The sequence below is a fragment of the Artibeus jamaicensis genome, unplaced genomic scaffold, assembly GCF_021234435.1.
Source record: "Artibeus jamaicensis isolate MK-2021 breed Jamaican fruit bat unplaced genomic scaffold, CSHL_Jam_final contig_466, whole genome shotgun sequence".
Lineage (NCBI taxonomy): Eukaryota > Metazoa > Chordata > Mammalia > Chiroptera > Phyllostomidae > Artibeus > Artibeus jamaicensis.
This window is the reverse complement of record NW_026521844.1, coordinates 19,938,225-19,953,435: the sequence shown is the minus strand read 5'-3', so window position 1 is coordinate 19,953,435 and position 15,211 is coordinate 19,938,225. Positions and strand designations below refer to the sequence as shown.

Below are 15,211 nucleotides of genomic sequence, written 5' to 3'. Positions count from 1 at the left end.
GAAACGGATGGAACTGATGCTACGGTGATCCTACAGGTCACCTGTTCTTCTTGAATTGAAAAGCTTTTTGTTGTAGATACCATTTACAGTCAATCTTCCATTATTAAAGTCTCACCAATATGTTCGCCAATGAACTTAAAACAGTGCCTTGCTGGGAATGCAGATTGGTACAGCCACTATGGAAAAGCAATATGGAGATAACTGAAAAAATTAAAAGTGAATCTGCCTTTCAACCCAGCTATCCCACTTCTGGGAAATTATCCAAAGGAACCCAGAACACTAATTCAAAAGAACATGACACCCCTATGTTCATTATAGCATTATTTACAATCGTCAAGAAGATACGGAAGCAGCCCAAGTATTTATCAGTAGATAAGTGTATAAAACAGCTATGGGACATTTAAACAATGGAATACTACTCAGCCATAAAAAAAGAAAAATTCCATTTGCAACAATATGGATGGGCCCAAAGAACACTGTGCTAAATGAAATAGGCCAGTCAGGAAAGACAATACCATATGATTTCACTCATGTGGAATCTAATGAACTAACAAGGAAAATGGGGAGACTCATAGATGGAGAGCAAGATAATAGCCTGGGGCGGGGCAAGGAGATTAGGGGATGGAGGGATTGAAATAAAAGGAAAAAGGACTCATGGACATGGGCAACAGTGTGGTGATTGTGGGGGGGGGTGGTAAAAAGGGGCTAAATGATAATGGAAAAATATAAAAAAGATTTAACAAAGATAAATGAAAAATACAACAAAGATTAAATACAATAAAGATTAAATAAAAGATTAAATGCTGGAGATTACATAGATAAAATTTCTAACCTCAAGGAGCTAATGGATGAGTCAGGCAAGTAAGCAAATATGTATCAAGCAAAATGGTTATGTGCTGCCATAACACAGGTGTCGTGGCAGCAGGGGGAGGAAAAGAAGAGGGAGAGGAGAGGACAGAAAAGACTTCAGATAACTATCCCCTGATCTAACACCTGAAGGGTGTGAAGTCATCAAACAAAGCAGCAGTCAAAAAAGGGGAAATACATGGCTGGTGTGGCTCAGTGGATTGAGTGCTGGCCTGCGCTCAATCCACTGAGCACTGGTTCAATTCCCAGTCAGGGCACAGGGCACCAGGGTTGTGGGCCAAATCCCCAACAGGGGGTGCGTGAGAGGCAACTACACACTGATGTTTCTACAATTTATTTAAACTGTCTTGTCCTCTGGAGAAAGTCTGGGAACAGATCTAACGGGGGGGGGGGGGGGGGGGAGGGGGGGGACAGGGCAGAATCAGATTATGAGGGCCTTATTTGATATGGTAAATATATAGATTAACTTGTACTTAATGAAGATTCAGAACTTTTTCCAACTGAAAGAGACCCAAGGCCAGGCCAAGGGGCCACATTCCAAAGAATGCAATGTGAGTGATGTTCTCTGGACTAGTGCAATGCAGCAGTATGGTTTCAAGGATGGGAGGACTTAATCATCACGCACGTATATCCAGTGTCTTAGCCCTGTGCTTGGCATATACAGGAACTAAAAAAGTATTTAACAGTTAGAGGTGCCAACACAGTCCCAAAGGCATAACCAAAAGACCCTAGCCAAATATCCTTCCTCACTACCTATAAAATCACAACTCTTATGCCTTGCAGTAATTGGTAATTGCCACCAGTTTTAACAAAACATGAGGGCAATTCACAATAGGCTGTGCCAGGGAGACAAGAAAGGACTGAGGGAAAAGAACACATTAAGATGCTTTTGAACTGACTAAATGAAGCAGTTTATTCTATTCTTTTCCTTACCAAAAACTGAACAAAAAACAACCATGGGTTAGCTCAAAATTATTCATCAACTGACTCTCTAAGGCCATGGTAATAACTATAAAAAGCTATTTTCATGTCAAAAAGAACCACAAAACAAAATTTTAACTAAGAATTTGCTAGGTTATTCTAGTCTTTCAAATAATTAAGTGCCCCAGATAACAGTAGGCTACTTACCTGTAGCACTTTACATTTTATTTAGCAAACTAAGTTAAATTTTTATATTTGGCATGTAAATAAGGATTCTACCTCTTATGCTTGGGAAAATAAGCAAAATGGATTTTTAAAGAGAAACTTTATAAAATCATGGACAAAAATTAATTATAAATGAACTTAAAAAACTGATGGCTTAAAAAGCTAAAGCATAATCTAAGCATGAATTTAAAATATTTGGTCTATGAAAATCCAGTAACACACATTTAAAGAAATCAATCCAAAGGCCACAGAAGTAAAATAAAATTTCAAGTCTTAAAAAAAAGATGTAGACATTTCACTAATCAGTATTTTTAAATGAAAATAAGGCACATAAAATGCTATTGAATACACAGACTTAAACATGATTTTTAGTTTTCTAATGTGGCCAGGGAGAGAGATGATGGGTCACGGTAACACGGAGACCAGGGAGGAAGAGAGCAGGCAGGGGACCGCTGCACACAACCCAAAGACACCGGAGAAAGACAAAAATACACAGAAAGCATACACTACAAACACATAAAATTAACGGCTTGGTTTTTTAGGATGTTGTTACCAAAGTGCAAAGTCGTGGTATTTCTGCTATGGAAAGACTGAATATAACACCATGTCATTATTGTCTGCTACTCCACCAAAAAAATACAATAAAATAATAATCCTCTATAATGTGCCTCCCCATTCTCTCCTTCTCTCCCCCCCAACACACAAACCTGTTTTAACTATGTTAAATATTACTAACAAATAAATAGTAAATGACTATTTACCAAGCCGTCTTATCCTCACCATACTCAGGTAAGTTTTATTACCTCCATTCAGCACATGAAAAAACTAAAAACTGTTAAGTGACTTGACCCAAACTGCAAAGCTAGTTCAATGATGAGGCTGAAATTCAAAATGACTTGTCAATGGCTCTGGAGCCTACATTTTAACCAACACACTATGCCCTCTCCCAGGGCATCTTTAGCTGTCATACTGTCTTTTTTAAAGACTGGTGTTTTCTTACTGTGCTATCTCAAGAACATTTAGATTCAGACACTTTAAATTCCATGTAAAACATTAACTTCTATAGTTCTTTTAACATAATGCAGATTCTGCCAGCAGTAAGGAAGACAGCTCTTAAAAAACACTGAAAGTAGCTGAGTATCAACCCAGAATTAGACAAAGTACCAATATTTCCCCAATATTCCCAATTTTATTAATTAGCCTTTTAACTATGCTAAGTTTTTTTGGTGTGGTATGACTCTAAGGAAATAGCAGATTTTCATAAATATCTAATTTCTTTCTCCCTTATTCACAGTGTGGAGTTAAACCATACATACATTTCATTATACCCATTCAAAACTCTGTGCTACAGGAAAAAAGAAAAGCAAGAGAGAAAAAATACTTTGAATAATGGTGGCAAGGAGGTCTGCGTTTCACCCTTGCACCAAAGTAAGCCTGCAGTGGAGACTATCAACGTGCTGCCCCTCAGCCAACCTGAAAACCCAGTTGCCTGTCAGACACCATCCCACCCGCTGGTCATCATCCAGCTTACTGAAAAAGCAGCCTATTCGCAAAGCTGGAGGAAAACCAGGCTGTCAGAACTGAAAAACAATGTATCAGTTAACCATTTTTCAAACTGGTGTCTTCCTAAAGGACTTTTTCAACGGTAATTTTGACAAGATTTTTACCTTAAACGAGAATTTAGGCCCAAAGTCCCCACATAAAAGGTGATTTGACTTTACTCAGCTCGTTAGATCAGAAAGAATTAGGAATCAAATCACTTGCCATTTGTACCAAAGTTAATAACATATTTTTCAACCTATTCACAAAATTAGAAAAAATAGAACAGGGATACATATGTGGGAGCTAGACCATAGCTTACTTTAAAATAAACTAAAAATGTAATAGAAGTCTGTCAAGTAATCAAAAGCAACCCTTAAAAGCTGGTTCTCAGTAGGAAAAAAATAAAACACACACACAATGAGTTTTGAGATATGCCAATACTAGAGCATAAAATAAAGGCAAGGGTGAAAAGAATACCCAACTAAGATAAAGCTTCTAATCCCAGCTACTTTAGTTGCATCACTTACCCGTCCAGATATCAGTTTCCCTTTCTGTAAAAATAAGGGACTAGTCTATGATCTATCTATGACCATTCAGTATTATTATTTTCCAATCTCATACCTCTTCATTTCAATGCCCAACTCACAAATTCCTTTGTGGAAAAAAATAAGAAAAACTAAATAAAAAGTCAACTAGCTTGCTATCACTGAGGTAGAACTGTCTTTCATATAAAATAACAGTGATAAATATTTCTATTCAAAATTTCTGAGAAAGATTCTACAGACATCAGCAAGTTCTACATCATGTAATCAAGAAATTGTACTTTAGACAGTTAACGTACTTTTCTCAGAAATTTAATTCCTTACCTAATAGTATCTGAATGTCAACAGATCATTTAAAAGCAAGATCCATAGGGAATAAGTGCAAGAGCCAACAAAAGAAATTTTGATTAAGAAATTAATCATAACCCAATTCATCACATCTCACATACATAAAAAGACTTCAAACATAGGGTACTTCTCCCTGCATTCTCAGTTCACACTAGTATTAGTGGCCTTTGGCGACATAAGATGCAAGAGATGCATTTTCACCTATACCTTGAAAGGAACATGCTTCAGAGGAGCTGTTTCCACAGGTCAAATATGGCCTCTAACACATAAGTCCTTTTTTAAAAATTTGGCAGTCTTAAAAGTTTGCTATTTGAGTTAATGTTTCACCACCTCATTTGAAGCAAAGGCACAGATATGAGCCTTTGGGTCAAAGATGTTACTACCTCTGGTGTCGGGACAGTTCTCTCTGGAGAAGTGTTCTATGGAAACTTCACCAATCACCATCCTCACCTCTCCTCATTCTCTGACCTTTGATTATCTGAACAGCTCTCCCTTTCCTTCATTCCATTTTTTCCCCTTCTTAACTGATTACTATAAAATCATTTTTAACTCCCTATTATAACAGGGATCAATTTTTCCAATTACCATTTTACATGACATTTCACATTACATCTACTTTTACTCTTACCAACACAAATGTTTTTAATGCATAACTTGTGTAATTAGTAATTATCATTAACTTCAGGACATTCTATCTTATAAATACCACCTGTTTTTTCCTAGATTAAATATGCCCAGGACCTTTTACTTTTTCACCTAAGTCTCAAAATATATGACCCAATTCTGATCCTTTCTTATTTCTTTACTCTCAAAATACGAAGATCAACAAAATTCAAGGAAGACTCTAACAATTATTTCCTTGGTTTTTGCATGTTTTCTGAACTAGCCACACAAATTAATTAGGACATGGTTCTGATAACCCCAGATTTTTTCTCTCCATGGGCCAGTTAGTGTCATTTCACACAAACTATGTTCGGAAACCAAAGACTAAACCATGTCAGCTCTCTCTCACATCCAGATTTAACAAGAAGCTCTATGGCACATTCAGAATACGTTCCGCTGCTGGAACAAACATTCTGATGATGTCTCAGGTAGATGTCAGACACTACATATCTTCTTTTAGCTTACCACCGTGAATTGTTTTAAGAGGTTTAAAGAATGTTGTCTTTAATAAGTGACAAGCTGCCAAGACTTTAGAAATCACAATCACCTGCTGTCATTTCCAGCATCAAATTCTTATTTCCACCATTACCCAGACTATTGGGAAAAAATACAGAAAAAGATCAAAGTTTCACAGGATGGCCCTGTATCATTTATCATAGCCCATCTCCCAGGACTGCTACTAATCTTAGGAATAAAGTATACTGACATCTTAAAACCTTTTATTCACAGTGGTTACAAAACCACCACACTATACAAGCACAGCCTGATTCAGTAAACGGAATGGAAGAGTGAAAGAAACTACTTATTATGTGACAGGAAAAGTGTTACTTTCTTTACATATGTCCTCAGCTAATCCTCAGAACTCCCTGATATTCTTTGTTAACTAAAAAAAAGGAAGAAAAACTGAGAAGTTAAGCAACTTGCAGTATATGGGACTTTAAAGAAGGCCAGAATCCTAGCTCTGTTACTGCAGCGATTTTCAACTGGTGTGCCACAAGAATTTTTAAAACATGCAATACCAGACTATTTAGTCCAGGGCACCGACCTCTCTTCCCTTAGACTGTCAAATTTAAAAAATGAAAACAGCCCATACGACAGCTGTCCAGTGCAAATAAATCCAAGTTATACCTGTTATTTTTGTCACATTGGCAAAAAATGTTTTTTGGTGTGTTGCAGAATTTCAGTGATTAGTGTGTGTACCATTTACTTACTGTATGTGACCAGAGATGTCTATTTTTAGGTTTACCAGATTAACTGTGTGTGACTCTGGACAACTTAAAATCTCTGAACCTCAGTTCCCTTATCTGTAAAATAGGGTTCAAGTGAGACACTTCAGGTCAAGTGTTTAATTCAAAGCCCAGTATACAGTAAGCTTGCTCAGTAACTATTAGCACTGGTCAAAGTCAAACAACTATTTAAGAAAGTCAGAAATCAAACTCAGGTCTGATTCCAAAGTCCATGCTTTTACTACTACAATATGCTGTAATTAGCAACACACTTACTATCCACAAAAGAATCGATACTGGAAACATGACACAGATGGGAAACATGTTACCTAAGTGAGTTAACTATTAAGAACTAACTAAATCAACAGAGGTATTTTAACTCGAATATCTAATAAGCAATACCAAGTAGAAAACTCATCAGAAGATACTGTTTAGACATTCAAGCTTATAGAACTTTGCTCTACTATAAAATTATTTTCCTATGTAGAAACGTATACTACTATTTATCTCAAACCAATTGTACGTTAAAATTTTAATTACTAGATGCTCCCCAAATAAAGCTTCCTGGTTGGCCTGGACAAAGAAATCAGCCCTCCTACTACACAATTTAAATGCCACTTCATATTTAAAGATTCTCAACTGTATTTTCAAAATAAACTACTTAATATTGTTATTTATGTATAACTGTACTACTTATAAATTGAGACAACCAAATAATGTCATCACTTTTCCTACCCAATTCCTTGACACAAAACAAACTTTGTTGTTCTAACAACGTTCAAAACTCTCACTTAAAGATACAGCATGGATACTGCAAAACCAAGGACAGTAATAAAAGCAAATTTCCCTAACAATTACTAGGCTCAGTATTTCAAGCAACTTCCAGGAACTAATTTGCTTTTTAAAGGGGTTGCTAAACCAGAATGCGATGCCCACAAAACATTTATTTTAGCAACTGTAGCCTACTCAGCAAGGCAACAAGCCTCCTGAGAAAAGAATGCCACTTATACTCCAGTGAAACAAAATTAACACATGTGCCTCATTAAAAAGACTGAGTTCTAACCAAAGGTAGAACATTTTAACTATGTAATTACCTTTCCAAAGACGGTCAAATCAGAATACCTTCACTTTAGCAACAAAACTTTTGGAAGATAGTGTTCATTTTGCAGTAATCTTTAACGTTCCTGCATTTTAAAATTCTAACTTCTGGCTCAGATATAAAATAGTTATTATACACACAAATGTTCTACTCCTTTAGCTCATAATCATGTAGGAAACACTGGTTTCTGTTTCTAGGTTTACAACTCCATACCCATTCATTTTGTGCTAATATAACCACTAAATATAGCTCTAAGACACTGATGATTAAAAGCAGTTAATTATGTGAGTGATTCATACCTCCTATGTCCAGACACCAAGATCCAAAGATGTTGCTGTCAGATCTATGGAAAGAGGAAACGATAAACACCTGTCACAAAAGCTTTACAAACTGGGAAGCCACTGCCAGTCATCCGATTGACTGGTCACCCCCGCCCAAAAGAAAAGAGATCGAGAACCTAACTTTGTGAAGGCAATAAAGGCCATAAACAGAGTAGCCACCTTCGTATTGGGGGAAAGAGCCCTGGTTTTCTAATCCTCACTCTGAGAGTCAAAGCGAGAGACCTTAGGCAGGCAAAGTCATTTTTCCTCTCTGGGCCTCACTTAGTTTATCTGTAAAAGGCGGTGATTGCCAAGGAGCTCTTCCACTCCGCGGCTGAGGGCGTTAAAGATTCCTTCCGTCCGCACCCGCAGAAACCCACCGAGCGCCCTGCCAATACCCCCACCTCCGACCACACGATCTCCCCGACTTTCTAAAAGGGCTGGGGCGCCGTCCCACTCCCAAGCCCCAACACACAGTCGCCCGCCCGCCAAGCAGCGTGTCCAAACCAGGCCTTCACGCCAACAACGCGGATCCGTCCTTCCCACCTCACCTGTCCCACACATTCCGCGGCCTTAGAGATCCCCTCCAGACTGGACACACACCTTCACGGAGAAGTGATGCCCAATTCCGGCGGCGGAGGCCACCCGCAGCGCGCCCGGTACCCACCGCCCCGACAATACCATCCGCCTCCTCCGACCTTCCCCATCACCAGCACCCACCCGCTCCACGCGCCGCTCGCCCTACCCTCCACCGCTCAGAGAAGGCCCAGGCCACTCACCCGCCGCCGCCGCCGCGCCGTCTCCTTGGCGGCCTCCTGGCCGGTGCAGCCCAGGGGCCACCGGGGGCCGGGGCCGTGGGCCGCCGCTGCCGCCGCCTGGCCTCAGCCCAGCCCCATCGCCCGCGGCCGGCGCCGGCGGCCGCGGGTCGCTGGGGCTCGTGGCGCCGCCGCCGCCGCCGCGCACTGCGGCTCTAGGTGAGGGGAGACAGGCGCCGGGAGAGGCCCGGGCCAAGCCGGGCTCCGGGGCGTCCGCGCTCTTCTCGGCGCACCAGCGGCGGCGTGCAGCCGAGGCAGAGCGAGAACAAGGGAGGGCGGCAAGGGCCCGCGGACAGGGGAGGGGGGCGGTCCGCACTTGGAAACGGCCTCCCACCGCCAGCGACGTAGCGATACCCCCCTCCCCTCCGCTTTGGCAACCGGAGCACGCTACCGGGAGAACCCGAGGGCGGGGGAGCGCGCGCAGCCAGCTCGGGACTCCCGCGCCGGATGTGAGGTCACGTGACAGCCTCAACCCAGCGCCGACGGCGGAGGGGCGCCGCGGGGACGATGGGAGGGGTGGGGCCAACAGAGGTGGGAGGAGCGATGGGGACGGGCCCCCGCCCATCCTCACCTCCCCCTAGGGGCCCCCAACCGGGCGAGGGGAAGAGAGTGTGGGGAAGGGAACTCCGAAAGAGCTGGGTGTTGGAGGACGTTACTAACAGAGGATAGCGTTTTGCGGGGCGGGAGGAGGTGGAATTGGCCACCTGGCCATGCAAAGACAAGATCATAGTTCAAATGCTCGTTTTATGTATGATCAGGGAAACTGAAGCCCAGTGTGAGGCCTGGACTTGACTTGGCCGGAGTCGGGGTCACGGAGGAAGCTTGTGCTAGAGTGATGGAGGGAAAACTAGATCCAGGTCTCTTTCATTCCTTAATAGCACCCCCTGCCCTCCAGAAACAAACAGAAAACTACTATAATTAGCATCGGACACCCGGCTCGGCGCGCCCTGCCTGCCTCGGGCGGAGGACTGGGAGGCGTACCAAGTGAAAGCTCCCACGCGCCCACAAAACTGTCTCCGGCGGGAAGGAGTTTCTTCCAACAGTGCTGGATGCATATTAAATACTTTCCTCCGCAGATTTATCTCTGGGCAGGGCCCTGGCCAGAGATACAAATCACGAGTTTGGTTTTGCGGCGTTCCTTCTGCGACGCAAGCGCGTGCTCAGCCACCTGCTGCCTGGGGTTCCGGCCATCTTTCTGTTCTGAATCTATTTTGCCCGCGCCTTGAGGCCGGTCCACCTGTGTTGTTGTTGTTCCACCTGACCGCCAGCAGAATTCTTAGCTGCTTGAGCATGAGAAAGGGGAAGGACTCGCTGGGTGGCCCCTGGTCCACCCACCTGACACACTTCCCCAGAGATGGAGCATTCCGGCTCTGGGGCTCTGGGGCTCTCGTTCGTAGGCAAAACCTAGCGACACTTCTGAGGTCTGCCACCCCTGGTCCTCAATACATGGTGACATCTTATCTGAGGCAGCACACTGCCCCCAGAGTCCAGTAGCAACGATGTCCTCTCAAGGGGAGCCAGGAAAATGCTGCTCTTGGCCCCCTAGATTGTGTAGATCTGGATGGTGTTCGTGCACACAGCATGGTGGAATGGACTGCGCCCTCGACTGGAATGGATCCACACCTCTTTTCCCAACGCCTGGACTCAGTCTTACCCTTTGTTTCAAATCTCACAGGTGTTCAAACGATCAAATAAGACAAGGGATGTTGAAGTGTTGGGCAAAGTGTAAGGAGTATACATTTGGGTTGAGCCCTGAAAGCTCCTTCTTCCACCTCTTCCAGCTCCTTGGCTTCTGGCTATTTCCCCTCAACCTTTATTTACTTATTTTTAATTTTTATTTATTGATTTGAGAGAGAGAAACATCAATTTGTTGTTCCACTTATTTATGCATTTATTTATGCATTTATTGGTTGAACCCACAACCTTGGCATGTCAAAGGATGCTCTAACCAACTGAGCTATGCAGCCAGGGCCTCCCCTCAGCCTTTAAACAAGCTCAAATCTCTCAAGTCCTAAAAACAAAACTGTCAAGCCAAACTTCCACTCAAAGTGCCCTCTCCACTTAGCACCCAAGTGTTTCTCTCCCCCTCAGGCAGACCTCTTAACCAGTGGTCAAACTTGGCTGTGTCCACTTCCTCATTTCTCAGCACTTGGCAAACTGGCCTTCCAATTCTCTCATCTCAATAAATAAGGCCTCTCCCTCCTTTGCTAGCATCCTTAAGTGGTACTAACTGTGAATCTGCACCTTAAATTCAAGACTCCACTTTATGCCCACAGCTCCGCTCACTCCACTCTCAGGGGATCACCTCCACCCTCACAGTTTCAACTACCAAATCAGCAATCTCCCGCTCAGACCTCTTCCACAAAAGTTAGACCCAAATATCCAACCGCCTGCCAGGCACTTCTGTCTAGATATAGCAAGGGCACTCCAAACGCAGCATGTCCAAAACTGAACTCATCCTCTACCTCCATATTTGTTTCTCCCTCAGCTATTGGCATCATAGCGTGTTGGCACCACCATCTACAGTCATCAGAATTAGAAAGCTGGGGAAGAAATGAGTCATTCTTGATTCAGCCCTTCGCCTTACACGAGCAACCAGTCCTATCCATTCCACCTCCTTAATAAGCCTCAAATTCCTACCTCCATGCCCACTGGTATGCATTCCAGCCATCCTTTGCATGCTGAACTGTTACAGCAGCCTCCTAACAGTCTCCTTCAGACAAATTCATTCTCCACTGAGCCTCTGAATGAATTGTCTAAAATGCACTCCTATTTAAAATCCAGCAGAAGTACCCCTGGCTTCTGGCTGCATGTGTACTCCCAAAGTATCCAGCAGCAACCTGTCAGTGTTCTAAAGGGCCACGGAGAGCCCTAGACTTCAAGAGGCGGCAAAAATCCCCAGAGTGAGATAACAAGCACTGAGGCAAGGTAAAACTATAGAAAGAAAAAGAGTGATTGAATATTTTCAAAAGTTCCCTCTTACAGATGTTTTGGGTGTGGAAAGAAGAAAAATTGAACACAAGAGGATATGCTGAGTCACTGGGAAAGGCTTGAGCTTGTTTATAGGCTGCTGGAAAAGATTGAGCTAGAAAAGGAGGAGAAACCAGAAGCCAGAAAAGGAGAGACAGAAAGTGGAATAAGTCCTGAGAAGTTCTGGAAAGCTTATTGATTCTCTGCACATGATGATTATGGGTCAGATTGCTGATCATGCTTCCCTTCTCTCCTCTAATCCTACTCACTCTTTAACACCCAACCCAGAATCACCATCCTCCCAGTTAATACAGAACAAAGAGGAAACAGCCTTCCCAGTAACCTCTAACTCTACTTTCTACAAAGACTATTTTGAACATCCTCCATCCTCAAAATCCCCATCCTTGTGTCACTTCCTCTCTCACCATCACCTGACCTCCTATTTCACTGGGGAAAAAAATTGCCTGCCATCAAACGGGAACACCCAAGTGTGCATAATGTCCCACGCCAACATCCAGTGTTTTTCCCTCCAGTTTTTGCAGAGGGACAATGCAAGTACCTTCCGTAGGTCATCGCTGTTGCCAAGGCCAGTGGACACCTTTCCAGCCTTATCTTTCTAGCCATCTAGCAGCCTTTAGTTCCCATTCTTGAGAAACACTTTTCTGTTAGTCTGATAATTCTCTTTTGGAATTCTCTCTCCTCCTCTGTCCTCTAACTGGTGCTATTATTCACCAGGGCTCAATCCAGGGTCCATTTCCGTCTCTACACCAGTTTTATTGTTGTTGTTTTTTTAATTTGTCATCTATAAATCTTACAAGATTTGTGAATAGGCTTCGGGGGTCTATAAATTCCTTAAGCTTGAATGCAAATACTTTTTAAAAGATTTTTATTAATTTACTCTCAGAGAGAGGGTAAAGGAGGGAAAAAGAGAGGGAAAGAAACACCTATGTGAGAGAGAAACATGATTGGCTGCCTCTCACACACACACCAGCGAAGATCGAACCCACAGCCCGGATACATGCCCTGACTGGGAATCAAACCAGTGACATTTCACTTTGAAGTTTGACACCCAGCCAAATGAGTCACACCAGTCAGGGCTTGAATGCAACTACTTTGAAAGAAAGAAGTACAGCTTTTATGAGCTTTCCAAAGACGTCCAAGACCCACTACAAAAAGAATAAGAGCACAGATTCACATGTGCTGCCCCAGCTGACCTCATCCACCATGGCCGTAGCTAATGTCTACATGAATGGTAGTAACTCTCCACTCTCCGCCAGGTCTCTCTTTGCAGTCCATGGGCCAGACGTCTCTATCACCTTCACATGGTGCCTCACTGCTACTTCATAAATTCACTTATCTAAAACCCTTGCCCTACTTCTCCAAACCATCTTCTTTCACAGGCTTCTCAATCTTTGCAAAACACACTGTCACCCACCTAATTGCTAAAGCAAGTAGGAAACTTGGGAGTCAGTCTTTCCAACCCAGTACTAAATCCATTTTAAATCCTTCCACATCTCTCCATTTCTACTGCCAGTAGCAGAAGCAAAGCTGCCTCCATTTCTCACCTAGAGCTATTGCCTTAACCCAACTGATTTCCCCACTTGCACCCTTTCCCCTCCAATCCATTCTCACAGCAGCAGCCAGAGTGTATTACTGAGTGTGACTTGGAGTACAGCTCTTGGTGAAAGGTTTCAATTGATTCCCATTTCACTGAGAATAAAATGTGAACTTCTTTGGTCTACAAGACCCAGTGTTGGATGTGGCCTGGCCACACTCTCCCCCTTCGCTGGCACTCTCCTCCTACCCCAGATCTCCTTCCCTATCTCATCTCATTCCAAACACAGTAGGCCGGCCTGCTTTCAGCTCTTTCCTACCTCTGGACCTTTGAATAAACATTTTTTTCTCTTCCCTTTCTATTGTTACCTGGCTAACTCTTAAAATGTTTCAGCTCTTGTTTAAAATGCTTCCACTCAGCAACCCCCAATCCCTCACCTATTTTCTTTATAATAATTATCACCATTTAATTACCATTTCTTTTCTTTATAACAGTTACCACTATGTTAAATCCCTGTGAGTTTATGTGTGTATGTAAGGCCTGTCTCTCCCATCAGACTTCAAGCTCCGTAAAGATCAGGACTCAATGCAGCTCTGGATTTTTTCTAGAGGAGCCTTAAAAATGGCAAACTTTTTGGAAGAGAAAATAACTGTTTGTCTAGAGGCTGTGTTTGCATGGTACTTTATTAAGATTTTAAAAAGCATCAGTTGCCCATTTGGTAAACAGGGGAAGGATTTTTGGAAGCATGGGGAAGGGGCACATAAAGCATCCCCTCTGCCTTCCCTCAAGCCCCCAATCATTATTGCTACTGGCAGAGATTGAACCCGGCACCAGAAAGCCAGGCATGTGGTTGACTCTCAAATGTTTGTATTCTGATGAATGAATAAATTTATAATCTCAAACATCATCTCCTTCAAATACTTTCCCTGACTTCCAGACTAAAAAACCCCTCTTCTGTGTGTCTTTTCACTTCATTTACTTATTTCCCTTGAATAAGTAGTGTCTGTTTATTGACACTGTGTGGTCCTGTGTCTTCCATTAGTCTATGTCATATTCATGGTTTTTATTCTACGGTTCTGAATATTTTATGTGTGGTTTGATTATCACAACAAAGCCAATACTAAAAGTACAATTATTATTATCTGTATTTTTTATAAATGAGGAGACTGTATATGTATTAAGTCATTAAATCTTTGGAATAATCAGGTACTATTATCTATGTTTACAGATGAAACTGATGACAGCTTCAAATTCTATATTATGAAATAGAAAAAGATGTTACATAACTCATTCAAGATCATAAAGCTAGTAAACAACAGCACAGCCAGGATTCAACCCAGGCAACCTGACTTCAAGGCCAAATCTTTACCAATGTGACCAAATGCAGCCATAGGGATCCATCTACGGGGATCCAAACTCTGAACGACCTGTTTAAGCACCCATAGGCTGATCTCCTCAACAGCAAGGACTGAACACGTGCATCTCTGGATCCTTAGCCCCTAGCAGAAGACCCGACATTTGATGGTACTCCATAATAAACATGCCAAATCTCTGAATAACAAGTTATCATTAGTTTGCACAGCTACTATGTCAGACTAGCAATGGAATGGTTATGATTCCAATCCTATAGAGATGAAAAATGAAGTTTACAACTTCACAAGAGGAAGTGACTCGTCTAACTACCTTTTTGACTGACTCCGGCCCTCTTTTGATTTCCTCTGCTGCTTCCGTGAAAGGCTAGAGGACACGTGTTTAGATTAGGAAGACTTCACCTTAAGAAGAAAACCTTTAAAAAAAAACCCACAGCACTCATTGTCTTTCCTAGAAAAGGTGGCCATTAAAATTATTTTAAAGAATTTATTTATTTCTTTTTAGAGAGAGGGGAAGGGAAGAAGAAAGAGAGGGAAAGAAACATCATCATGTGGTTGCCCCTCACATGCCTCCAATAGGGGACGTGGCACACAACCCAGGTATGTGTCCTGACTGGGAACCGAACGAGCAACCTTTTTGTTCTTAGGTCGTCATTCAATCCACTGAGCTACACTAGCCAGGGCCAGTCACCCATTTTTAAACAGTTTCATTGGAAAACAGCCATGCTCATTCATTTACATATTGCCA

General features: G+C 42.5%; 1 protein-coding gene across 1 annotated transcript in view; it reads right to left on the bottom strand.

Moving 5' to 3' along the window:
* The window catches only part of ATP13A3 (ATPase 13A3), an 86,347-nt gene extending 77,331 nt beyond the window's left edge, over positions 1-9,016 (bottom strand). The window contains exons 1-2 of the mRNA XM_053667211.1: positions 8,533-9,016; positions 7,733-7,776 (exon numbers count right to left, since the gene is read on the bottom strand). The gene's annotated coding sequence lies outside the window, so the exon portion shown is untranslated. The remainder of the gene's footprint in view (positions 1-7,732; positions 7,777-8,532) is intronic.
* Between the last annotated feature and the right edge of the window lie 6,195 nt (positions 9,017-15,211).